General features: G+C 41.8%; 1 long non-coding RNA gene across 2 annotated transcripts; it reads left to right on the top strand.

Annotated features, from left to right (window-relative positions):
• The first annotated feature begins 699 nt into the window (after nucleotides 1–699).
• Nucleotides 700–18,700, top strand: LOC107546673 (uncharacterized). Of its 2 annotated transcripts, XR_001604147.2 has the most exons (5): nucleotides 700–841; nucleotides 9,169–9,279; nucleotides 16,695–16,803; nucleotides 17,911–18,048; nucleotides 18,626–18,700. It is a non-coding gene; the product is annotated as an uncharacterized LOC107546673 (long non-coding RNA). The 2 variants fall into 2 exon arrangements; XR_001604146.2 differs by lacking the exons at nucleotides 17,911–18,048; nucleotides 18,626–18,700 and having other exon boundaries at nucleotides 16,695–17,122.
• Nucleotides 18,701–20,713: the final 2,013 nt, after the last annotated feature.

Below are 20,713 nucleotides of genomic sequence, written 5' to 3'. Positions count from 1 at the left end.
TTCACAAAACAACAAAATCATCTAATGACTCATTTTTTAGAACGTATCCTTCTCATTAAAGCAGTGTGTGATTGTACATGCTTACACAAATAATTGATTTTCCTTGTATGGAAGGTCGTACTGGGCAGACCTAATCTCATTGCGGGGGGTGGGGGGGGGGAGTACAGAAAGGCTTCATGGGGAAGCAAAACTTAAGCTGCATGTGGAACAGCAGAGAGTGGCTCAAGCAGAGTGAACAGTGTGAGAAAATGCCAAGGAAAAGGTGGGAGCATTTGAAAATGTTACAGGCTGGAGGGCAGGGTGGGCAGAAAACAGAGCAGCCAGAGAGAAAGTCAGGGCTTTATGGCTAATGGCGGGAATTTCAGCCTTAATCCTAAGTATCATGGGAAGACCTTTCAGCATTTTAAACAGGAAAGAGTTGAGCCCTTACTGAGTTGAGCCCCTACTGTGTAAATTACTTTATCTGAAAGGTCTGCAAAAATTGTAACCTTGCAGCAAAGCAGCATTTCCTACAATTCCTTGTCCCTAGCATCATTCGGTGATACTGACCACCAGTAAACCCCTCTCCCTGTGACCCTTTAAATGCTTTCTGCCTTAGACGTTTCATGGAAATTCTGCAGCACTTTCTTTTTTTAAAATTTTTCTTATTATTTATTGATTTTGAGAGACGGGGGGGGGGAGATTTGTTGTTCCACTTACTTACGCACTCATTTGTTGCTTCTTGTATGTGCCCTGACTGGAGATCCAACCTGCAACCTTGGTGTATTGGGATGATTCTCTAACCAGCTGAGCTACCTGGCCAGGGTGAATTCTGCAGCACTTTCAAGGCAAGTCAATCCAGGTACGTATTAGGTGTCAGGAGTGGTTTGGGCAGATCTTAACTCTCACTTGATTCCCACAAACAGAGCCAACCTCTCAGCCTGCTAACTTCCCAGAAGTTTCTTGGCTGGTTTGGACCATCCCAACATTCTCTTCTTTCAACCTGTAATAAGACCTAACTGAAATTCTAACTACATGTTCCCTGCCCTGTCCTTACCTCACCCAGTCATATGTTTTTCAAACTATAGGTCATAACCCATTATGGGCTGTGAAATCAATTTAGCAGATCTTGCCAGCATTTTTGAAATACTTGAATAGAATAAAATATAAAATATCAAAGTCCCTTGTACATGATAAGAGTATCACTTGATGAATTTTCATGACAGGCATATATGTACATTTGCGTGGGGATTGCGGGGTGGGAGTGGTGTGCACATGCACCATAGATCACACCATTAAATGATTTTTTAAATTATTGGTCATGATCATAAAAAGGTTTGAGCATCACTATTCCACTTTCTCTCATCTCTTGCTCTGTTTAGAAACTTAAACTTACTAAGACCTGACTCTTCTGCCTTACCTCATTTAATTTTTCCAAGTCATTTTTATTCATCTCCTGGCATGTTAAAATATCCTCTCATGCAGACATCCCACTGTTATGGGAATATATTTGAATTTTTCTTCTAATCTCGGTGTTTACCTGGAGTTTATCTCCTTGTCACCAACAGTGGCTTATACTTATAAAAGTGACCCATGGTTTGATGGGTGGCTCACACCCAATAAGTACTGTCCGAGCCCAGGGGAGGCTGCACCAAGATATCCCACAGTAGCATATTGATTATTCTGAATTAAAACCACTTGAGTGTAAGAAATAGAAGCATCAAATATAGACAGTTCTTCCAAGAAGTTTTGCCTGTGTATGACTCAAAAGCCTTCAAACATTGCTGAGCTTTGACCTAGATTTTTCACTTCCGGAGATCTACCCAAAGGAAATAATAATCAGAGATACTGACAAAGATTTAGGCACAAGGATGATAATTGCAGCTTTATCTATAATAGATGTTGACAACAATATAAGTACCAAACAATAGGGAAGTTGTTAAGTAAATTATTGTATGTCTTCATGATCAGAATATGTTCCAGCCAACAAACATGATATTTTTAAAATTTTTTTCCATGATATGGAATAATATTAATAATGGACCAAGTAAAAACAAAACAGGCTATAAAAATAAGATTTATAAATGTGCTATGTATAATATATTATATGCAAAGAGAAAGGCAGGAAAGAAAATCATAAAACTATCAAAAGTTATAGGAGAACCTCTTAAATTTTTGTTTTCCTCTATGTTTCAAAATCAGCATTTATTATTTTTATATCAGGAAACTTTATTTTTTTAAAAAACAATGAAATTTGCTATGAAGGAAAAGAAATAAAGTAGAGACTGTGGGGTTGGCACTAGGAGGACATACACCTGAAGAACTAGTAGGTGTTTTAAGTTTTTAAAAAATGATGGCTATATAGCTCATCATGTTTCCCTCTTAGATCCAGCTGCCAAGAACCTTGGAAACAGACTTGATGTTTAGTCACAAGTATCTTATTTTCTTTTCTTTACACATTTGATTTATCCCCTTTCTTGGGCCCCAGTTTCCTCATACGCAAAAATAAGAAGAGATATGTTGATAATTTTGCCCAGTGGGAAGTGTCAAGGCCTCCCACCAAGGCCCAAAGCCCCTTTGGCCAAGAAACACAGGTAAGAAACAGCAAATATCCCTCAAGGCAAGATTCCTATCAGAGACCTTTATGTGGACAGAAAACAATATACCACAGATGGGCTATTAATCCCATCTACTCAGACCACGTTATATGATATCAGATTGGGAAGAGGAGAGGCAAGACTCTCTTGTTAATGGTACCCAGGTAACTGTTCTTGTTACTTCTGTGGCAGCATCATGACAGCCTGGCCATGGAGGAGCATTGGGAATTTATGAGACTTAGGATGAAAAATCTGAGGGACAGACTCTTGGAAAACCCAGAATCGCCCCTTCCCTTTGATAGCCTTTACTCTCAGATGGGTTCTTTCCAGGTGACACCTCCCCATCTCTCATGAAAATTTGAGGAAGACCTCCAAGGAGTCCATGTCACAGTAAAGACATCATCTTGACCTAGCAGAGCATACATTTAATTCTAGCTTTTTATAGTTCCTGGCTGCAGTATATAATTTTGTTCAAAGAGTTTTAAGTTTCTCAAAAAAAAATAAATTGCATTCTGAGTTGGTTTTCCATATCCAACCTGAGCACCGTCCAATAGAACTTTCTGCAAAGGCAGGACTTACTGTCCAATACAGGAGCCATTAGCCACAAGCAGCAATTAAACACTTGCAATGTGGCTGTTGTGACCAAAAAACTGAACTTTCCATTTTATCTCATTTTAACTCATCTAACTTTAAATTTTAAAAGCCCCCATGTAGCTAGTAGTTCCCATATTGGACAGTATAGGTCTAGTCCTTACACAACTTAAAGTAGTCGCTACAAATCCTAATGTTGAATCATGATACAGCAACATATGTCCACCTCTCCTGCATGAATTCCAGAGCTGTTTATGGCAAACAAATGTCATCTCATCAGCAAAATCAAGCATTTCCTATGGGCACAGACGTAGTTTTCTCTCTCTTTTGACTCGTAAACAGTGCCCAGCAGAGTAAGCCATGGCGTACTTACCCATTGTTATTTACTAAGGTAGATAATGTAAGGGAGAAGGAAGGGAAATAGTTCATCAAAGTTCGGCCCTCTATCTTCATCTTCTTTGCCCCACGCATCGCATCTGTTCTCAATGGACCTACTCTCCTGTCCTCCAGTCACACCATGTGGACATTGCTAGTCTGGAAGAAGCTAATGACAATATTTAGCTTCTCTGTCTCTGTGTTTCCCATCAACCATCACAAACTCTGCCAACACTCAAAGCCTATAATTCTTTTAGGCAAAGACACACTGTTCAGATGCCTGCAAAACAGTGGAGTAGGGAACTCCAAGAGACAAACCCTCTATAAAAACAGTGAAAAAACTGGCAAAATCAATTTTATTGGAACTCTGGAAACTAGTCAAAGGTTTACAGCAACCAGATGAGTACTTAATCAAGAAAGAAACAGCTGTAGGAAATCTTTTTGGCATTTTCACTTATTCTGGCCCTGGTCTCACCTCCCTGAATCAGCAGCAGTCTTGAAAATGGAACCTGCATTGCTGGTGTGGGTTCCTGGTGCTGCAGGAAGTAGAGCAGACCTTGTTCTCAAAGACCTGTGGTTATTTGGCTTGACCTGTCTGGTGTCTCCCCAAACTGGCACCAAGAGCTTGCTTCTATTTTGCTATTGTCTCTCACAGAGTGGAGAGACAGCTCCTTGGGGGAGAGGGGGCATTTTTCAGAAATATTTAAAGGCAAATATATTAGCCACTGCTGCCAGAACAAACGATAATAGGTGGAGCACACAATGCACATACCAAAAATCTTAAGAGGAAAGGATGGGTAGTGAGAAGCTTTTGGAATAAGGATTTTGAAAAGCTCCCACATATTCCTGGGAATCTAGAAGACTACCCACATGCCCAGGGCAGGGTATATGCTCAGAAAAGACCAGAGAGGCTATAAACTTTCACCTCTGGCTGACCTTCAGGCTGCACAAGCAGGAAGCGAGGGCTAATGCAGAGTGTAAACTGCCCAGCTGGGTGTTGAAGGCATGCCACACAAACACCATCTGCAAAGACTTGAATATGTTTATGATTTGGGTTCCAGGCATTGCAGGAAATCTCTGTAGAGTCACTAGCTGACTATTAAGTTAATCAAACAGACACTTCAGTGGGCACACATGACAAAGAATGCAGATTTTAAAAACTAGTTCAGCCCTGGATGGTATGGCTCAGTTGGTTGAGCATCGTTCTGTGCACTGAAAGGTCACTGGTTCCATTCCCAGTCAAGGCACATGCGCAGGTTTCGGGCTCGATCCCTGGTTGGGGTGCGTGCAGGAGGCAGCTGATTGATATTTCTCTCACACATTAATGTCTCTCCCTCTCCCTTCCCCTCTCTAAAAAAGAAAAATCAATAACATATTTTTAAATATATATTTTAAAAATTAGTTCAAAAAACTTACTAAACAGTAACCACAAGCATCAACAACAAACCCGGAGGAAGGAGAGTCTGACTTCCAGAATTGGGGCATTATAACATGCAAAATGCCTGATTTTCAACAACAGCAAAATTATGAAGCATGCAACTAAACACGGGGGAAGAGGAAACAGGGAGTGACTGCTTAGTGGGTGCAGGGTTTCTTTTAGGGGTGATGAAGTGCTCTGGAATTACGTAGTGGTGATGGTTGCCCAACATTGTGGACATAGTGGAAACCATAGTATTGTACACTTTTAAATGGTTAAAATGGTGAATCTTATGTGAATTTTACCTCAAAAAAAAAAAAAGAAGACTCACTGCAAAATCGATATTTAAGCAGTATGCTGGGGCTTTGCTTTGATACAGTTTTAAAAAGTCATTTTGTAACTTTTTTCTTTTGCCTGCAGACACACACCTCGGTATTTCCAGGTTGCCAAGTTCATTATATGAGCTGGTTTATAATTGAAGGCCTATTTCTGGATGGCATTTGCCATGGGTCCTGTTGGCAGGTTCAGATTGTCACATGAAGCCCACACTTTTTTCCAATATCCCCCAAGCACAACACTTCCAAAGCATGACCCTGATCTCTTCTCTTACTGCCTCCCTCCATCACCCTACCTTAGCAAAGGGCATTTCCCCATGCCATTTTGGACAGCTCCCTTACACTATATCCAATTAATCCCCAATTCCAGATATTTAATCTCCTAAATGGTCTTCAAATCTATTTATTTCTCTTCATCGTCACTGCCACCACCTTAGTTCTCTGGGCCACCGTTGCTTATCTGTACTATTATAAGAGACTCCCAACTGGTCTCACTCTCCACATGCTGTCTTGACCCTTTTTAGCCTATTTTCCATACTAAATCCATTTGCATGTTAAAAATGCAAATCTAATTATTTCACTTTCCCATGTAAAGCCTTTAATTGGCTTCCCATTGCTTAGAATAAAATCCTTAAGTGTTGAAGTGGTCTGCAAGGCCCTGTGACCTAGCTCCTCTCCAGCCTCCCACTGACTCATGGCACTCCTGTCATGGAAGCTTTTCTATTTCTCCCTACCTCAGGGCAGTCCTATACATGCTCATCTCTTTCTAGAATATTCTATGTCCTCTCCTCTCTGCACTTACCCAGTCCTACTCATTTTCAGAGCTTAAATGAATGTCACTTCCTGAAGGAAGTCTTCCTGGCCCTTCCAGGCTTGCATAAGTTCCCATGTAGGCTAAGTGCACAGGGCTCTCTTTTATGTGCATCTTCCTCTTACAGTTTCTATGATCAATTGCTCAATGTTTGACTTCTCCACTAAAATGTGAGACCCATTAGGGCAGGTACTGTTTGGATCAGTGTTCTAACCTCAGTACCCATCACAGTGCCATGTGCATGGCACATAGTTAATACATATTTGTGGACTTAATATTGTGGAATGCAATTAGGGCTCACAGATAACACTTTACTAATCGGTTGGCACCTTAGTAAGAATGAGTTGACAGCCCATCAGAGAAAGAATGCAGCCCAGGTGGTACTCAGAGCTCGAGCTTGAGCTCAGTGCCCCTTATCAGGGCCAGGGTGGGGCGATGGGAGTGGGGATGACATCGCCAGGAAGCCCTGCTCTGAGCCAGCCAAGTTTTTCAGGATCCCAGAAGAACTGTGTATGAGCAGTCCTTCACTACTCATTTCAGTGTCTTATTACAACACACACAGCAATCCCAGGACAGAGAAATTTAGGGAGTAAATTATTCATTCTGATTCAACTTGACCTTCCAGGATGTTCAGTCAATTCAGGGTCATTTTTCCAGACCCATGGGTGCCCCAGGTGGCCACCCCCAGAACTTCTGGTCCTGGAATCCTCCCTGTTTCTCCCTATCTCCTTTCCCACAACCTCTGAGTCATTTTTAATTGCTTTGTTCCTTCCATGGTCCTCACCCATCCCAGTCCACCTCAGAGCCCTATGTCTTCTAGTGGTAGTTAACCAGTTGTCAATTGTCAGTCATTCAGCTTTGTCCAATTTCAGTGCTCAGCAGGGTCCAGCAGTGGGGAGGGGAGAGGGGACAGACTCTCATCTTGATCTGACCTCAGAAAAAGAGATGGGTAAACAATCAGATTTTTTACCCTGTCAATGTTGACCCCCTGCCAACTTATTTCCTGGACATTATAATGATAAAGAAGACATGTTTTCTACTCTTGCTCTAGTCCTATTTTTAGCTTCAAGGTGCACCAGGCAGGATCCCCAAAGGTGAGATAGAAAACCCACAGAGACTGGATACCAGAAGGGGTGGCAGCAGTGAGGAGAAGTGGGAGCTGTTATAGGAGATAAAGGGAGCCTCAAGACCACCTTCATCAACCTCACAGGCTTTCTGAGAGTCTGACATAATTCTGTTTTTCTTGCAGAAAACAAGTATCAGGGAGGGATACTGCAAAATTATTTCCATAAACTGTCTGAAACTAAGAATGATGTGTTGGCAATGACATTGAACAAACAGACCCCTAGCTCCTTCTTCATGTGCTTCAGTTTTCTCCATCAGACTGCAAGCTTCAGACTGCAAAGGGCCGAACAAACCTGGGTCAGGCTGGGTGGTCAGCAACGAGAGAAGAGTATGTCTGAAAATAATAGTTGGTCCAAGTGCCTGAGCCTCCCAGCCTAGGTAGGCTGCATCCTGGAGGAATGAGAGAATCCATGAACAAGATGCATCGACCCAGCCATAACTTCAGAGGACCTTGGAGAAAGGGGGAGTTGCCAATAGACTCAAAACAGGCTGAGTTGGATGTCAGCTCAGATGATTAAGTTCAGGGTTTGTAAGCATTGAATGTAAAGGAAGAAACTATCATAGGACCTGCATGGAAACCCTAACCCCATTTCCTTCTGGGATTCTTGGATGGGAAACAGGATTATACAGCAGGTAGTGCACATGGGTTCCTGCAAAGCATAGGACACTATGAACACCTAAGAGCATCCATGCAAAAACATCTGCACCAGGACCACCTGGAGATAGAGCTCCAGGGACATTCTTCTGGGCTCTTGCTTCAGCCTGCTCCTGTCCCCAGACTCTCACCATTAAATTTAGTTGTGCTTACGCTGAGCCCATATTTGTTTATATTTCCCAAAGGGAAAATTTTAATAAAATTATGCAGTGATAAATATAAGGTCCTGTACTTTGGTCTGGAAATCAGCTGCATATTTATAATAAGAAAGATAAGGTTTAGCTAGAATGGCACTGTGAATCTCTTAAGAGTTAATAATAATTTGCCTCATTCTGAAAGGATCCTCATAGCAAGTAACTGTTTGATAATGATCTCCACGTTGCACAACCTCTGCTCCCCCTTTGATGTGAATCTATTAATTTTATCATCGGATATCAAGGGATCTGTGCCCTGATCCCAATTCTGGTACAGACTGTTTCCCTGAGGAGCTTCAAAGTGAGCTGATTTCCTTTCTCAAGGACAGGGCAAGAGTACCTCTGTCTTATGCATTTGTCATCCGATGACTAAATCAAAGTTAAACAGCCAAGAATTCACACAAAATGGAACAATGGAGAGAAGTCGCATCTAAAGAGGGCCCTTGTATCCATAGCATTCCTAAGAGTTTAAAAGCACTTTTCATCCATCTCATTTGGTCTTCTTCTGCACAGTCCTGTGAGATAAGCTGGGCGGGTGTCTCCAGGTAACTGATGAGGAATCAAATAACCTGAGAGAAGCCAAGGCTCCCCAGCTTCTCAGTGTCAGAGCTGGGCCCAGAAGCCAAGTTGCAACTTCAAGTTCAGCTCGCACTACGCATGAAACAGGAGGGCATGTATGTGTGCACAAAATAGTTTAAAATCAGATAGTCTTATGAAAAAGAGTGCCCTGTGTATTTGTTTAATTCAGCAAGTATTTGCTATTAATATTTAACAACTGTTAACTATGTAAAAAAACTATAATGTGTAAATCACCGCTCCCATCGTGGGGGTAGGGCAAGGGAGGTGGCAAGGTATAAAAACAGGAGTGATCTCAATTTCTGAAACCCTCACATAAGTCAGGAGCTCAGCCCATAACAGTGAAGGTGTGAGCCGGAGGTGGCAGAATCCACCAGTGCACAGCAGAATTGGGGTTGGACAAAGATTTAGACCCCAACTATCTACTCTGATTGATTTTTGTTACAAGTTCAGAGGGAAGTGCTTCAAGGTTCTGTTGTTGTTTTAAATGGAATCTTAATATTGGCATTTCAGACACATGTGACGAGGCAGTAGAAGAAATCTCCAGTTTCAGGGGCCTTTCCTGGGCAGCAGATGCATAAGCAGACCTTCTGCATCTGCCTCATCTTCCTGGCCAACCAAAAGGTAGGCCCATCTGGTTCTCCTCTCTGCTTCTTGAGTTAGTTTGGGATTTGGATCTCTTGGCTCCTTCCTCCCCTAACACTGTTCTGGTTTGTGACCTTTTCTTATTCCTGTCCCTGACCAAGCCTAATTCTGGTCTTCCTGAGAACACTGATATGCTAGGTTTGCAAAATAAAACTCCAAACTCTTCCTCACCATTGTTTTAGATCAGTGATCCTCAGAGTGTGGTCCCCACACCAGTGAGATTGAGGTCATCTGGGAATGAGCTAGAAATGCAAATTCTCAAGCCCCAGCCTAGATCTACCACATCAGAACACCTGGGGTCGGAGCCCAGAAATCTGTTGAAGGGGGGCAGAGTTTGCCACTCCAAAATATGCCTCTTTGGGATATTGATTACACTAAGGTGGTTATTTTTAAGAAATAAAAGACTCAGGAAAAACCTTTGACCTTCCCCTTAATTGCCTAAAAGAATTTTGATAGAGAACCTCCCCCAGAAAGAGAGATATCATCATAGATAACTATAGTTTAATATGAAAGAGTGTGTGATAGCCCAGCTGGGCGTGGCTCAGCGATTGAGCGTAGACCTAGGACCCCGGAGATCGAGGTTTGATTCCCAGTCAGGGCACATGCCTGGGTTGCGGGCTGGATCCCCAGTCAAAGGCCTGCAGGAGGCAGCCGATCAATGACTCTCTCATCATTGATGTTTCTATCTCTCTCCCTCTCCCTCTCCTTTCCCCTCTCTGAAATCAATAAAGATACATTAAAAAAAGGTGTGTGATAGACAGGGAGGAACCTAGCAAGATCTGCTTGATGAAACTCCTCTCTGTGTCATTGTTAAAGATGGGCTGGCAAGGGTTTATTTACCAAATACTTGCTTTTCCATCTCTGAGTGAATTGCCTTCATGCCCTTTGAATTCCTGAACCGCTATCCCCTGTCCCTTCACCTTAGCTCAAGGTGACATATAAGCCTCAACCACCCAATTTGTCCTTGGGTCCCATATTCTTACAGAACCCCCATACATACGTATATCATTAAGTTTGATTATTTTTTCTCCTGTTAATCTGTCTCACGTCAATTTGATTATAAACCAGCCAGAAGAACTAAGGGAGAAAAGGGGAGAAATTCCCCCCACCCCAACACTCACTGCTTGAACAAGTTCTCCAGGTGATTCTGATGCATGTTCAAGTTGAAGACCCACTGGTTTAGATAATTAGAGCATTAAGCAGAATGACATTCTTTTCTATGCCTATTTTCCTGCCCCTTCCCTCAAAGGCCAGGTCATACTCTGCCTCCTCTTGCCACATGTCCTGCCTGCTTCCTTTGGCCTCATGCTCCATACACCACTCACTGGATTCGATCCTACTTTGTATTGAGTTTTCTTCTTTATCTCTGTTATTTGTCTTGGCTCTCATGCCCAAAGCTACCTGGCTGGACACTGGTACTCCAGTGTAAAAACCCAATGTTCACCCTGCTCTCAAAACATCCAGCAGGAGCACGCATCACACACACACACACACACACACACACACACACACACACACACACACACACACACACACACACACACACACCTCCCTTTCCTGTGATGTCATCAAGTTGCAGTGCACCCTGGGCTTTTCCGTAGCCAGGGACACACCATCTGTTCCAAGACTGCTCTTGTCTTACTGCAGATTCTTCTGAGAGGCTTGGCTCTTCTCCTCCTCTGACTCGACCTCCTTTCTCCCGAGGAAATGTATGTCATCTTCCTGAATATTATAACCTTGGCAGGAAGCCCATCTTCCTGCTCCGCTTAAGGCACAGATTATTCCTGGTCTTGCTGGAGGCATCACCTCAGTGTATTACGCAGCCACCCCTGACTACATACCCCAACCAAGCATTCTAGCTGCTTCTCCAATAACATCCCCTTCTTATCTAGCTCACATTCTGCTAATGTTTTATTCTATCTCCTACCTCTGCCAAAATTCAAGATCTGTATCCTGAACAGATATATATCCCATTCTCTTAACCTGCATATCTTCCTATTCCCTCAGTTCATAGCACCCACCCACACTTCATTGACAGAATGTCCTCTTTGATGAATTTTACTGGGCCCTCCCTTCCTGATCGCCCTAGCAAGCCATTGATAACTGTGCAGCTGTGTGATCAGCTGTGGTTAGTCTGTCCAATTTCCCTTTGTAATCTCCATCAAGCCAAATATAGTCATATACAGAGCCAAGGGTCTTAGGAAATGATGCTGCCTAAGAGATTAACTTACAGAAAATACCTATTCTGGAAAAAACACTATTATAAGAGCTTTGCATATAATATTTCAATAACATTATATAATAACATTAAGTAAATAAATCTTACCAATATAAAATTTTAAGGGGCTCCACTTGCCTATTTTATCCACTCTAGGCACAGTATTGTGACTAATAAGTTTCACCAAGTCCAGACAGCTCACACAACATTCCTGACTGGTTTCTTTAACTTGAGGCTTGACATCAAGGACTGAACACCATACTCTTTGACGAGCATATATTTATGGATAGAGAGATTGATATGTAGATTTTTTATGGCCACATACAAAGCAACTATGAAGGGAACCATGAGTTCTGACCCCCTGCCCCAGTGCTTTCTCACAGGAACTGTTGATAAGTGTAGCCAAGACCATGTCCTGTTGGGCCCCATCTGGGGCTCTCTGCTGTGTCTGGCACTATGTGGGTTTACTCCACTGCTATATTGAGATGCTTATTTCCTACATTAGGCTGAGGTCTCAATAGTGAGTTTCTCACTAAAACATGTGAATAAACTTCCCTTTAAGCTCAGCCTTTGTCAAATGGTTTCCACAAAGGCTGTTGCCACCAGTAGCTCCTGGAAGAAGCTGGCTGTCTGCTCCCATAATAAACAAAGCACGTAGTGCCTCTCTGGTTGTCTAATGTGGATGATTTGTGTCTCTGTGTTCTTTGCTGGCTGCATCTTCTCCCCAAGGCCAACATTTTTCTGCATGTGGCGGTAATGGATTGAGTGTTTTAAATCTCTCTTAGGGAGAAGAATAATTTCCTGGGTTAGAGAGGGATCCCCAGTTACTCAATTGGATGACACTTTCTGTGAAATACCATTGAATATCCTTAGGGGTAGCAAAAGGGCCATATTGTTTAATTCCTACTTGCCCAATAGTATAAGGATTCTACTGAATTCTAAGAGGTGTTACTGACTCTATTATTTAGATGAAGAGTTAAAGATGTTGCCCGGCTGGGCGTGGCTCAGCAGTTGAGCGTTGACCTGGGATCCAGGCGATCAAGGTTCAATTCCCAGTCAGGGCACATGCCCAGTTGTGGGCTTGATCAATGACTCTCTCATCATTGATGTTTCTGTCTCTCTCTCTCCCTCTCCTTTCCTCGCTCTGAAATCAATAAAGATATATTTTTTTTTAAAAAAAGATGTTGTGTGATTTGTCCAAGATGACCCAGCTCATGCAAGGCAGAGCACAATCCAAATCCACACTCCATCTACTCAGACACCCTTACTCCAAGCCTTGGGTAAGGGGAGGCATCGCTCTGCAATTCCTGTACCACTACTCTTTGACAGTCAGCCCCACCTGGACCATTTTTACCTGGACCATATAAGCCTCAGTGTTTCTTCTACATTTGAGTATTCTCAGAGCTGACATACCCATTGGGAGAGCTAGGGTAGCATAGAGGTTGAGTGCACAGAGTGGAACCCAGCTCTATAGGTTTAAATCCAAGTTCTGCTATTTATTGGCAGTGTGACCAAGCAATGAGACCTTGGGCAGGCTAATTGCCTTCTCTGTGCTTTGTTTTCCTCGTTTGTAAAATGACAATATAAAAAGAAAATAAAAACCAAATAATAGTAGTTGACCACCTACCTACACAGATTATGATATGTAAACACCTTATATAGTAGAGCACTTAGAAGAATGCCTGCTGCACAGACATATATGCTATTATTTGTGTGCATCATTTCTCCCCCTTGTCTTCCCACCCTCTGTGCCTTCTCTTTTGTTCCAGGTCACTCCATTTCTTTCTTCTTGTGCTCTCTCGTTTACCTGCTCAGTCCGTAGTGTCTTCAGTCCATAGTGTCTTCAGTCCATAGTGTCTTCAGCCCCATTACTCTTGAAAGGACTTGATTCCGATCCTCTTCTTAGTTGTGAACCCAGGGATCAACTCTTTTTTCTTGCCTGTATATTTCTGTATCCAAATACTCTTTGCTGCGTGACAGTGAAGTGGCGTGGACCGCAGATGGGTTGGAGAAACGGAGGACCTCAGTTCAGGTCTGAGCTCTGCCATTTAGAGCTGCTGGATCTTGAGTAAGATATTGAACTTTCTCAGCCTCTGACCTCAGGAAGAGGTAAAAATGTCTCATTACCATGTGATGGGTTGCTCAGCCTCTCTGCTCCAAGGCAATTCCCTCTTGCACATCAGTTTAACCAACAATTAATAGTGGCCTTCTGAATAGCATGCCTTGGACCAACCCCTCCCCACAAATGTATCTACTCAGCTCCATGAAGGCTCTGAGACATGGCAGTGAGAAAGTCTGGAGGACAAGCCTGCCTCACATTTCACTGCTGTAATCCTGCACGCCAGTGAAGCTTCTCACATGGCCACATGTATTAGGAGTATATTACAATTCTTTATTCCTGACCTCCACTGGGCTCCCTGCAGGGAGTCACAGGCATGGTATTTGAGAGGTAGAGGGGAAACCAGAACCTCATATTAAATTGCCTACCATGCTGATATCCCTGAAGGAGTTCATTCTAATTTCCATTTCCTTAATATCCAGCTAAAATTTGAAATCTGCTTTTACTGCACTTTCCATGGAGGTAAGGTGCTATTCTTGTTACCTGGGAGGGCCACTGGGCTGCAGTTAGTTAGGAAACCATTTCCTTTTGTTTTTAGCTCCTGACTTCATGGGACCACTTGCCTCTGCCTTCAGGCAAGCTGGGACTGGACTCCTGGGGCTCCATAAGCTGTGAGCAGGGCCTCTCTCTGCCTCAGCAGCTGGCTGGTGGTGCTTTTCCTCCTTTGCTATTTATTTTTGCCATGGATATTTTTCAATTAAGCTTCATCCATGGAATTACACCATGGCCTCCTGAGTTTCCCAGAAAAAAAATGCTCTTTCTTGGGAATGTATCTATTAGACCCTTTCATTTGAAGATGTAATGTGATATTTTTAATAGCATTTCTGGTGATTTGATTTTATTTTTTAATTACTAGTTTTTTAAATATGCCTTTATTGATTTCAGAGAGAGGAAAGGAGAGGGGGAGAGATAGAAACATCAATGATTAGAGAGTCATTGATCGGCTGTCTCCTGCACACCCTGTACTGGGGATCGAGCCCACAATGCAAGACTGTGCCCTGATGGGGAATTGAACCACGATCTCTTCTATCATAGGTCGATGCTCAACTGCTAAGACACACTGGCTGGGCTTTTCTGGTGATTTTGGGCTTGAGCCATGCCATTTGGTGCAAGGTCAAATAATCAGTCATTGCATACATGCATTGGTACGTGCGGAGCACGAGGTGAGATGTTGACACATGGACCGGGTTTTCAGCCTTGGCTTTCAGGGCTACAGTGGAGCCAGTTGAAGAAAGACAAAGATGAGAAGGGGAGACTTGAAAACTTCAGTTTGGTGGTTTTCTTTAGTCACCAAGAGAGGTGTGACAATGTGTTCATTGTTCAGGGACAGTATTCAGGCTCATTGTTCAGGCTGCAGTGACAGGCGAGGAGGAGGAATGGGGAGTGGGAAACTGTGTTGGAGCCTCCAGTGTTCACAAGTGGAAATAGGGCACTGAGTTCCCACAAAAGTGATCAGACAAAGGCCTTCAAACTTTGCGTCTTGGCCTTAATAATCTCAACAAACTGTCTCATTCATCTGCAATTAGCCACGTAATTGGACGGCTAAGTTGGGAATGCTGGGGGAATAAAAGGTATGAAATAATCACAGAACATTCTGACTGCAGTGTATTTTCAAATTGTTCACATGGTTCCTTATTTCTGAAACTAATTATTGTTCTTTATTCCCTTTTTCTTCCTGGCTAAATTTGTCTCATAATCATGGAATTCATTGCTATAGTCCAATCTCACTGGTCTCGGCTCAACAAACTTATTTAGACTAATTTTGCCCCTAAAAACAATGTCTTTAATAACATAGAGAATAAGATTTTATATGACTGACATACAATACTACTCAAAACAAGGATTTATTTTTCTTGTTTAATCAGGGAACTCATGCAGAATAGCCATGACTGCATCAACTAAGTTTCTAGTTCTGCAGTGTGGTTCCTGGACCAGCAGCGTCAGCATCACCTGGAAACCCGGTGGAAATGCAAAGTCTGGGGCCTTACCCCAGACCTCCAGCACCAGAAACACTGGAGGTGGGACCCAGCAATCTGTGAAACACTCTTCATGATTCTGATGTACGCTGGAGTCATAGATCCTCTGTTTTAAAATATCTTGAAAGCAGGCTCTGTTGCCTAAGTTGTTTTGGCAACATGGAAAGCCCTCACTGTGATGCTGTAGCCTAAGAAAGGTGGGGAGGGGCATTGACTGAACATGAGGCCCTCTCCTTAGAATTTTGTTCTTCAAAGATTCATGGGTTGAATTTTTTTTTTTTAGGTCATATACCATGATGTGTTAGAAGGGGCTCTAGAAGTCATCCACTCAGAGTTCTAGTCTCAACTTGGTAACCCAACAGCTATGGAACTTTGAGCAAGTCACAGCTTCTCTCTGCTTATCAGTTTCTCATCTGTAAAAATCAGGAAATTGAAATGGATCATCCTTTCTTATGCTAACGCCCTTTCGCTCCTATCTCTTTTTGAATGTTAATAAAAGTACAGATTTAGCAAATAAAAGTACACCGTGTTTAAAAATATATGTCCAGTAAAATTCAAACATTAACTAAACAATTATTAGTTTACATATATACTAGATATATATACTTATATACTAATATATGTGTTATAAATATATTAAAAAATACATTTTAGTACGTATTTTCTGCACACACATATGCATAGAACATACTCATACTAAAAAATTTTTGTTGTTTATCTGATATTTGAATTTTAATGGATATTCTGTATTCATATTTGCTAAATTGAACAACTCTATTTGAGTGTCGATTTAAATCAGATTACGTCAATTGAAAGAATCTAATCTAAATCTCTTCCTGGATGGAAAGGATCTGGGTTGGGGGAAGTGGAAGATACAAGATTCTGGTCCTGACCCAATCTCAAATAAGTCACTTCCTTTTGCTGGGACTCAGCATTATTCTCTGTACAATGAGAGATATTGGACTAAATTATCTCTAAAGTCCTGTCCAGCTCCAAATGTCGGTGAGTATTATTTTTGGGTTTTTCTTTGGATTGTGAAAGGCATTTCACTGTCTTTTTTTTTTTGATGTTTTAATTGTAGAAAAAATGGATTAATCATGTGAAATTTAGAAAAATAAGTATTCTTGATGAACACTTATGAGAAGAACTCCTTGAAAATGACTTTGACATCAGAAAATGGCTTCATTAGGGTAATGGATCCTAACTTGATATGTTAAAAGCCTTTAACAAATCTACTTTAAAAACCTCAGAATTTAGTTGTCAGAATTTATTTAACACTTAACACATGAATTACTTTAAATATCATGAGCAATGCTGTAATGATCATTCTTATAGCTAAAGCTTTTCATGGGTTCCTGATTATTTCCTTAGGTAGACTCCCTGGAGTGGGGTGTAGGGTCAAAGGTGAGGGTCTTTGAGGAAAGAATACCTCTCCCTTTATCTCCCCATCCCTCCCCCATACTTCCCTCATCCCACCCAAGGAGGCCAAGGGGGATCTGTATCTGAAACCTGACAACAAATAGGTCTGGGCTGCCTGTGAATAGTTGAACCAATTAAGCAGAGACAGGGTTGAATCATATATGAGCGTTTATTCCAATAGTTCCGGCAGTATGGAAGAACAGCAGGTCGGCCATGAAAATTTGCTCTACTACCCCCCCCCCCCCCCCGCTTCCCCCTCCCCCCATAAGCCAGGTGCCTATATTGGATAGAAGGACAAACATTACATGTGAAAGTAGGCAAAAGGAATAAGAATGGGAATAATGGTTACAGGCTACAGGCAATATGGGCTGGGGTTGCAAAGGGCTAGCACCTCTGGGACTCCATTGTTTCGGCAGCAAGGTTGTTAATCTTTCCATGATGATAGGCAGTTCTCAGAACAGGAGAATGGACCTAATTCCCAAGTTAACTCCCATGTCCCGAGGAGTACAACTCTCAGCCAGGCTAAAATGTCCTTTCTCTAATCAGAACAGAATAATCACAGTTAACAGAGCATGATTCATATTTCTTATAACTATAGCTAGTCCCCACTATGCAATTTCTGCCCCTAACACCACTATTCTACTTCTGCCCCTAACACACCCATCAGATCCCAGGTCACAGAGGAACCTTGTTTTCTAAGCCAGCATATGTGCCTGGGGTGGGGTACCCACCCAGCTGCTGACCGAGCCCTTTCTTTCTCTCTTGAAAACTGCTCTCTCCATCTGAAACTGGGCCCAGAGGTACTGCCACCAAAAACAGGCTGGACCAAGGTTTAGGTGGCCCCTGTTCTGACTCCCCTCTTCCTTTGACTCTAATAGGGGCAGCAGTCACGTTCCTTGGGTTCAGGACAGGGCTGGAGGTCCCAGCTGGAGCAGATGATTGCCTGCTTTGGTTCAAAGCCATCTAAGCCCAATTAACTTCAGATAAAAAGGAGCACTCCATGTGATCCAGCACAGGTATGGGAGTTCTAATATTAGACTTGGATCCAAAGCCCCTTGCCTTGCTTCCTTTGTGCATTTTTCTCCTGTGGGATGTAAAGAGGAAGGTGTCTGGGCTAAGGCAGCATTCATCCACATCGGGTCCCACAGCCAAATGTGCAATCAGACATCTCCAAAAAAACGGTTTTAAGGTTATTCATATGTTTTGCCAAGTTCTATATTGAACATTTATTATTTCATAAACAGAAAAAGTCATTATCTTAAAAAGTTATAATTACTCCCAACTGTTCATTTTCCCAACTAATGTTTGGGATGCAAAATCAGAACGCAACCCATTACTCCTTGACTGACTTGCTTTGTGTAACAGATTGAGTATATAATTAACAATTGAACTGTTGATATTTGGATAATAAAGATAAAAATGTATAAAGAGGTCATAGTTGGTCTTCTTAGGAATGGAAATAAGAGGAGAAAAGAGGTAAACCTGAAGAAACAACACAACTAAGAAAAAAATAAAGGAGGAACAAAGAGTCGGGCTCTATTCTTAGGGACTGCATGGTCATAACTGTCACGCAATAACTGTTGGGTGTTTCAGAAAAAGATACTGAGAAACTATGGTGGAACCAAGAGCCAGCTTGTGGCCCCCAGAATCAGCCATTCCCCTGGAACCAGTTAGTGCCTTAGAAGGAGGGTAAGAAGTCCCCTGGAACCAGTTAGTGCCTTAGAAGGTGGGTAAGAAGATTGTTCTGAAATTACTTTGCTTTTTTTTTTTTTATGGTGTTCCAAGAACTTTAATTCAAGGCTTAGATTGTGAAAGCATGTATAAATATTGGCATTAAGAGTGTATTTGTTTAGATTATTATAGTTTTGTTGGGGTTTTTTGTAAAGACTTTTTTATGAGCAGTTTTAGGTTGACAGCAAAATTGAGAGGAAGGTACAGAGATTTCCTAAATACTTCCTGCCCCCACACATGCACAACCTCCCCCACTATCACCATCCCCCACCAGAGTGATATTTGTTACAACCTATGAACCTACATTGACACATCATGATCACCCAAAGCCCAGAGGTTACCTTAGGGTTCACCCATTATATGGATTTGGACAAATGTATAGTGATATGAATCCATTATGATGACATTATTCAGAGTATTTTGCCTGCCCTGATTACTTTGCATTTATACTGTGTCACCATATAGTGACTTTCTCCACCCTACTGTAAAGACATCTCCCTCAGTTACCTAAGTCTAAAAAACATGTGCATGGTTGAGCACCGGAGGAAAATTCAACCAGAGTGATGACAGCAGAGAAGGGTAACTGAAGGGGTGTGAACCAGTAGGAAGGCTGGAAAACACTGTTGGGTAAGGTGTTTCCCTGGGGCTCTTTAATTCAGATTAGCCCTCTCTAAAATTCTGGTCCTTGGTTTACAGAGGAAATACTCTGTTAAGTCAAGAGCCTCAGGGTAGTAACTGCTGAAGTAAGTTTGGCTGAAGTTTTCAGTGCAGAGTTTGTTCATAGGAGAGAAATTGAAAGTTAATTGGGCTGTTGGCCCTTCTGAATGCTTGAAGGAAAATTAACAACTAGAAATGTTTAAAGGGGTTCCCAATTTTGTGTTTAGACCATTGCCAGATCACCCATTGAGAAATAAAGAACATTCAGGGTTTCAGTAATTCTTTTCTCAGGTACATTGCTAAATCAAACAGTCATTAACAAAATAAATACATTTCTTTATCTTTATTGTCTACATATCATCAGCCCTATTATTAACATTTATTTGCATAATGCTGCGCTCTGAATAAGATCATTAATATAAATTAACTCCTTTAATCTTTTCTTTTTTTCTTTTAATCTTTTCAATGGTCTTATGAGGTGAGCAATAAAGGTAAAGGTTTGTCATCCTATTTACACATAAGGAAATTGAGGGTTCAAGGTTACACTGCTAGTTAAGTGGCGGAGCTGAGACTCAAATGTGGAACATCACACTGCTGATCTGGAGTCCTCTGCATTGCTGAGATGACCTAATCCAGGGTGCACTCAACTCTCGTAATGGTTAAAAGCACTGAAATTGGAGAATATTTGTTTTAAACACAACCTTACACAAGAAGTGTCACAACAGAAATGAATCAGAGAAGTTCAACTAAAATGCTTGTGGAGACTGAGCCACTTTCATACCAAGGTAGACTGAAATGTTTATAACTACTTAGGCTCAAAGGGAACAGATTGAAGACTAATGAAGGGAACTTAACTTTCATTTCAACCTTAGAAACTAGAAATGACCTCCTTGAAGTTTGGGCAATATTGTTTTAGGACAAGCACAAACAGTGGGGTCATGTGACTGGCTGAGGTAGCCTGGCTACAGAAGGTTTTTCAAATGCTCACTCCGCAAAGTGTAGAAAGTCTAAGCTCTTACCCCAGATTTTTACAAATTTTCAGAGGCTTGTGTTTTTATATTTACCTCTGGCTCTAATTTCTTTCTTCTAATGAATTACTTGAGTTTATGAACTTCACGCTATTCCATACTGGATCTACCCTGATAGGAAATTTAACCTATGTCTTTGATTTCTTTCACTCGTCTCCTACCAAGAAAACAACAAGAAATAAACATAGTCTGATTATAAAGACCTTTGTATAGAAATGTCTGGGAAAACCAAAGATATTTGCATTGCAGAAACACAAACAATTTT

The sequence above is a fragment of the Miniopterus natalensis genome, chromosome 7 (assembly GCF_054644295.1).
Source record: "Miniopterus natalensis isolate mMinNat1 chromosome 7, mMinNat1.hap1, whole genome shotgun sequence".
Lineage (NCBI taxonomy): Eukaryota > Metazoa > Chordata > Mammalia > Chiroptera > Miniopteridae > Miniopterus > Miniopterus natalensis.
Note: the sequence above shows the minus strand (reverse complement) of the source record. Positions and strands in the feature narration are given on the sequence as shown.